Genomic DNA, 7,596 nt, shown 5'->3' with positions numbered 1-7,596 from the left:
ATATCAAAGGCGATGTAGAGCTCAGAAAAATCATTATGTGTGGGAAAACCACATAAAGTTGCACTTTGATGCTCATAATAATAATAAAATCATGCCTTGATCAGTGCAGGACTTAACAGCTGTTTGGAGCTGATGCCAAATGGTCAGTGTTGTAATGTGAGTATTATAAATTGATGCAAAACCTAAGTAAGTTAATCATAGGTTAGCCTCCGGCAGTAGGGGTTGTTAATGTCATTAGTTCTCGTTAAAGTATAGGTTTTTCTATTTGCTGCCTTGTCCTTGAACGTTACTGTAGTAGAGATTATAACAATAGCTCAGGCTGGGCGCTAGTTCTGTGTTAGTCACTAGGTTCACACCAGGGTGTCGGCCAGAACACCACTTAAGGCCACGTTTCCAGGGAGTATGATGAAAGAAAGGGCAGAGAGAGATTTCACACTGTTCAGCTCTTCTTTACTTTCCAAAAGAGCAGCAGACACAGGTAGTTGTAACTGGTTGTTTCGGGTTAGTATTTGCGTGTGTGTGGTTTTCTATAAAAGAAAGAATAATAATAAAATACAGTCTCAATAATAAAGAATAACAAACATAAATGGACTTCACCTATATAAAGTAATAATATCAGTCTAATATAACCATACATTTACACAGAAAGCGATTCAGTGGTTATAATCACATTTCTCTTCACACTCTTCATCTTCATCTTAAACTAACAAACTCAAGCACATAATTCACAGGTCACAGGTCTCTTACTGCTGCTACTACTGCTAACGACTTGACATAGCATTTCCTGGTATATAAATCCTCTAACTGCCGAAACCAGCAGGATGCTTTTATTTTGAAACATACAGGCATGACATCCTATTGCTGAATTAGCGTAGTTAAAAAGCAGCCTGAGTAACAATACTTCATTATCACGAAACACTTTCGGTTCAATCATAAAACAGTCTTAACACTACGCAATAAGTGTTATAAATGAACATGCTTTTAACTCAACATGACGCATCTCACACTGACATGCAGAGTCAGGTGAGCAGAGGGTCGTAAATTAGCATGCATGCAATCAGCTATCATTAACGTGACTGATCATACCACTAACACGCAGGCTCAGACTTTCATTCATACTAACCAAACAACATTAACATCAATAAACAATATGACAAATATGCAAGAGATGAATACTCACATTTTCATTTACACACAAATAGCTTCTACTAAGTTATAACGTCACAACCGAAGCCCACTCGTCAGCTTGTTGTAAACTTCCTGCGTGCCACTCATTAGAATATCATGACTGATCACATGGGCTGGCTCACTTATCGCGTTATCAGTGAATAACATGTCCCTAACTTTGGGCCTTTTCTACAGCTGCCCCCAAATGTATAATACATTTGCTAATCAAGAAAGGCAACAAAGTTCTATGGTTAAGCTGAGTTTGCGGCAATGGAATCATCCACATTTTCTCCTGAAGGAAGTTCGGGAAGCACCACCAGTCGAGCAACTCCGGACTATCAGGAAGGGCCATCAGGAAAGCGTCCGTATCTATGCTCGTAAGAAGGTCCAGGTGAACTGCTCGGGTAGTGAGGCACTTGAAGATGATCCCCCATCTCTTCTTCTGGCGCCTGCCCACCTTGACCTCTCAAGGGCCGAAGCAGTCCATCCCTGTGGAATAGAAAACAGACTTGAATAAGCGCAGACGAGCTGCTGGCAAGTCCGCCATCTTAGATACAGCGGGTTTGGCCCTCCATCGTTGGCAGTCAGCACAGCTATACTGGTGGCGCCGAACAGCCTCACGCCCTTGCAGGATCCAGAACGATCGTCGAAGCTCAGCCAACACCCGCTCTGGGCCTGGATGGCTGAGGCGGCGATCAAAGTCTTGAATCAAGAGCTTGGTTACTTGATGACCTGGGTCTAGAATGAGTGGGTGAAGAGCTGCCAGTTCAAGGTCTTCTGCTCGACGGAGTCGTCCACCGACATGGATGAGCTCGTCCCTCTCATCCAGCTCAGGAGACAGAGTGAGAAGTCAACTGCTTCTAGGTACTGGCTTACCAGCTTTCAGTAGGCTGTAATCCTGCTGTAAACTATCCATCTGAGCCCTCTGGAGGATCAACTGCTCTGCTCGATGGTAGTCTTCAGCAGTGATCATTAGAGTTGGCCGCCCCTACCACCTCTACCAACTCCCTCCAAGAGTTGTGGTGACTAGGATCTGGAGTAGGCTGACTCAATGCATCTACAGTGATCCCACAGAAGGTAGACTTGCGCAACTCTGAGGTATCTCCAGCTTGGGGCACAGCGAGATCCTATGGCCATGAGTCTTGACATAGCAGGAGAAAGGAGGGTCCCTGGCTCCATCTGTTGGGCTTGACCAGCTCCCTCAGCATTTACCCATGTGTCAAGTCATCGGCGGGGTTCCTCGCTGAGTCAACATATGTCCAGGCGTGCCTGTCAGTTGGCTCCTGTATCTCGGCCACACGAGTGCCGACGAAGACATTAAATCGGCAGGACTCTTTCGCCATATCAGCACCGTTGTGGAGCCAGACCAAAGGACTGTCTGATAGATGTTGATTGTGAGCTTCTTCTCCAGCACTCGGGAGAGCTGGGCACCAGTGAGCGCAGCACAGAGCTCCGATCGTGGTATGGAGGAAAGTCACTTCGGAGAGACTCAAGAGCGGGCCATCAGGAATGACAGATACATTCCACCATGTCTGTCAGTAGTCCGGAGGTACGCTACAGAACCATAGGCTTCTTCCGAGGCATAGCAGAATATGTGTACCTCTCTGTGAAGACCTGAGATGTCCACCTCCATTGGCAAGTATGGCTGTGGCAGGATTCTTAGTTCTTTTTCCTAGGCCTCCCACTGCTGTAGATGCTCCTGAGGTAGTAATGGGTTATCCCATCTTCGGTACTTGTCCCAAAGGTGCCTGACAAGTATCTTGGCCCTGGTAGTGTAGGGTAATATGAATCCCAGGGGGTCATACTGACTCGCCAACACTTTGTAGATGTTACGCATCGTGGGTACACCATACTCGACATGACAAAGCTTGTAGCCTAGGATATCAGTGTGGAAGAGCCAGCTTAGCCCTAGAGTGGATTTTGGGGCCTCTGTCTTGTTCTGAGTCATACATAGGTCAACACGAACAGAGCGGCTCTCTTCGGGTCAGTGGCTAATCACACTTGGTTCATTGTTGGCCCACTGTTGCAGTTCAAAGCCTCCAGATGGGAGAAGGACTCGTAGTTTGTCGACAAGACACCTCGCCTCAGTGATGGTGGGAACACTCTGGAGGCAATTGTCCACATAAAAACACTTCTCAACTGAGAACCCCACCTCGTCATCTGGCTGGCTGTTATCTGTGACATAGCGCTGTAAGGCAAATGTGGCACAACAGGGGCTACACGTCGTTCCAAAAGGCCAACCAGAACGCTCCGTTAAGATGTATGTAATCCTTGACAATCAGAGTAATAGCTTGCTGGCCCATCCTGAATTAGTTATTTGGGATAAACGGTAGTCCTCTGACATACCATATGGGAACGTGTGCCGGTCTGACTGAAATGCTTGGTAGGAAAGCAGTGGTGTTTCAAATGGAGCCAGTAGGAGGAGGCCCACCTCTAGACCTCCCTCCTCTCATTGAATGTGACGAGACAGTGTTCAATAGAAATAAAATACCTACACCCGAAGTCGCTCTTGCCCACGCCCAGTTTGAAAAACCTCGCTCCTCCCATCCCCAAATACGACCCAGATGCCCAGATAGCCATTTTGCTGGGCAGAGACATCATACAAGTCCACAAGGCACGAGCACAAGTCAACGGTCCCCACAATTCTCTCTTTGCTCAACGCTTGGACCTAAGCTGGGTGGGGGAAGTGTGCCTCAACGCTCATAAGCCAACTGTCAATGTCTACAAAACTCATTTGCTTTCCAACGAACGCCAATCTCTCCTCACTCCTTGTCCCAACAGCATCAGTGTCAAAGAAAATCCATGTTACGGCAGGGAGCACAAAGATGGCCTCTCTAAACGCAGCTCAAAACTCAACACAGCTGGATGAGACCTTTCTAAAGATAATGGATGAAAGCAAGAACTGGATTGCTCCTTTACCGTACAAGTCCCCTTGCCTGCCACTTCCAAACCGAATGCTGGTACCTACCAATTTTCAAGGTATATCATTCCCAGAAGCCAGATGGATAGATGGATGGATGGATGGATGGATGGATGGATGGATGGATGGATGGATGGATGGATAGATAGATAGATAGATAGATAGATAGATAGATAGATAGATAGATAGATAGATAGATAGATAGATAGATAGATAGATAGATAGATAGATAGATAGATAGATAGATAGATAGATTGATAGATTGATAGATAGATAACAGACATTTAAAGGCAGACTCTTGTTTCGCGAACTGCCAAACGGGTCCCAAGACTGGGATGCTCCTCTCCCTCAAGACAAAACAGACACTTGGGAAACAGGAAAAATCTCCCTCTAAGATCTGAGTCTCAGAGTGCCACGCTGTTACGTACCAGCTTCTCTTTCCAAGTTCACTTAGACCAAACTGTGTCTTTTGCGACGCCTCAAGCTGAGCAGTCAGTGCAATACTTTTTACATGTATGACCACAAGAGATGTACATATCAAAGTCATTCACTCTATGGACACTTGCAGCTGCGTAAATATGCAGATCCTTCGGAATAAGAGGCCCAGCTAAACAAATACGATCTGACAGTGGCACCAACTTCATCGCAGCAAGCGTGGAGCCTGGCATATGGCACAACATGCAGCTCTCACACTAATAATAAAGAATAAAAAACTGCAGCTCTCACACTAAATAGTCTAATAAAGCTGTCAATTACTTTCTAGAGAGACGGAACAAAGATGTCTCATTTTCTATAATATAGCTTTGACGCCACTGCTGTGCAGTCTTAAATCAGGTTCTTGTTCTTTCTGTCCAGGTTGAGAAATGACCAAAGCCACGTCATTATACTGAAATATAAAATCAAATTCTGGGAGGAAGTTTCTTTAAAATGTATCAAATGACAAAATAAAAAGTTTAAAATCAGTTGTTGCAGATTGAAAGTATTTCAGTAATTATGCTTTGAGATAAGTTTGTATTTATTCAGCCAATTAATCTAATTCACATTCATTCTTCTTTCATCAGATCTCTATTTAATAAATCAGAAACATATGCATTGTGTAAATAATCAAATATGAATTCACAGGGTGGGGGGGGGGGGGGGGGGGGTGAGGATGTGAAGTCTATAGTTAAAGCCTCAGGTAAACAAAAAGTGGTAGAAGGATTTAATTTGCAGCTTCTAAAGCAGCCAGCAGGGGGCAGCAGAACCCTTTAAGATGCTTACTGCTATACACTCAAAGACGAGCTGTAAAGCCTGTAGGAAGAAAGTAAAACAACAGAAACAAAAAAGTGTCTTACAAAAGTATTTAGATGTCTTTCATTTTGTGCTTTTGAAACAAATTAATGCAGAGAGATATACCAGACACTTGAATATTATTATATCAAGTCTGTAAAATATCAGCAAAAGGATTACATAAAATGAACATAGAAAGAGTCCTTATGGATGGACATGTTTTTATCTAGTTGAAACTGCAGCATAATACACATGCTGAAGCTGTAAGCCATGTTGCAGACACAATCACAACCCCTCTCACTCCAACTCACACAGCCTCATTCACACACATCTAATCAATGCTGAGTTATGCAGGAAGATGAGGCAGCAAAACACTGAGGCAGGAGAAACAGTCAATCGAAGAAACAAACATGGAGAAGGTGTTCAACTAAGGTGTTTATAGATTGAGACCCATAAAAATGCATCTGAAAAATCAAGTTACAGTATGTACAGAGGCCCATGCTTCACTGTTATGCATTCAGAACAATAAGTCTTGAAGTCACATTAGAGCTTAAATATTGATATATATTTTTCTTTGTTTCGATAAGAGACTAGATTCAGCATTTACAAACTGGCTAAGGGAAAGGCATGCAAAGCCATAGTATGTGTCTGAATGTTATTTGTGAAAATTGTAGACAAAAAATGTTTGAGGAATATTATATGGGAAAGGAAAAGATGAAACAAGAAGAGAAGATATGAGATAAATGTAAGACTGCAGGTGATAAAAAGATGTCAAATAAGAAACAAATAGATAGTATTTTATGAGAAGAGAAGAGAGATTTGGGGATGGAGAGATAACAAAAGGAGACCATCATCTGGAGAATAACATCAAAAGTATGCACAGCAGATGAAAAGCCATAGCTTTTCTCAACACTGTTAGTAAAACCTCCGAGTTAAGACTTCATGATTTGGCTTGTCAGTCAGTGAGAGAGAGGCAGGCAGATGAAGAAAAAATGTGTGAAAAAAAGAATTGTAGAGGAGTCAGGTTAGTGTTACTGTGGAAGTGAGAATAAGGCAAGACCTAGTTTTGGCAACGTGGCTTCCTATTTCTAAGTAACGGTCTCCGAGGGCACAAAGCGCCTCTCTGAGGACTCCAAAATGAGCAATTTACAGCCTAACCCCACCTGCTCCTCCTCCCCCACCTCGACCTACAACCTAGTCTCTCTTATACTATCCTGGGCAGTTTTTTAATGGTGCGAAAATGAGAACAAGAAATTCATAGTCCCTTCTGTCAGCAAACAACAAAGTCAGAGCTGGAGCTGGAACTTACATAATTTACATATTAAGCAGTTACAGTTCTGTTGGCCAGTGGGCCCATCAGAGAATAAACCATCATAGAGGCAAATAAGGTGGTGAACAAACAAATCTGGAATGACCTACACAAACACAACAATGGACACCATGTTCCTTGCACCTTCACACCTCCTGTGTTACTTTTAATGCAGTGAGCTTGTTTTTCCTTTACAGTTCACAAGCAGCAAAAATATTAGGTGGGTCACATAAGAACAAATCTAAAATACTAGCTCTAGTATTTCCTACTTCATTATTTAGAGGCCACGAATATTTCCTGAATATTTTTAAATAAACATTGAACAGAAAATGTTCAAAAAACAAATAGAAAATCAGCCTGAAGAACATTCATTTGTTCTGAACTATTTTTTAAATGCATGATTTCTTCATTCAGCTAATTATAATTCCACTCATTAAATATTTGGTGCACTCATGAGATATGACACATGAGATATTTTCTTATATGTTTCAAGCGGCTGCATCCTGCCAAACCATGCAGAGATATTTGCTTTCCTTGCCTAATAAACGATAAACGACCTTCAGTAACCTGCCATCACTATCGTTGTCAGCCTAAAGTTGTCAGGTGCAAAGTGCAAAGTCCTGCCAGATATAATAATAATAATACCTTTCATATTGACAGCCTTGTTACCTTGGGACGTTGCTTGATTTGAATTAGATGCTAATGACACAGTTAACACCGAGCATGGTCAGCTGGCTGAGGATTTGTCTGCTGAGCTGCTTAATTGTATCTTGATGGAGGAGATGTAGTTAAACAAATCTCCAGTTAGCAACCTTTTAAAAAACTTCCAGTAAATCCATGTGAGTCACTGTTGGTTCTTAAGCATCTTCCCTCCCCTGGGTTTATTTAATCTCTGATATTTTTTTTTAAATCAGGAGGGTGTGAGGTTTCT

Source organism: Symphodus melops (genome assembly GCF_947650265.1).
Source record: "Symphodus melops genome assembly, chromosome: 14".
Taxonomy (NCBI): Eukaryota; Metazoa; Chordata; class Actinopteri; order Labriformes; family Labridae; genus Symphodus; species Symphodus melops.
This window is presented reverse-complemented; position numbering follows the sequence as displayed.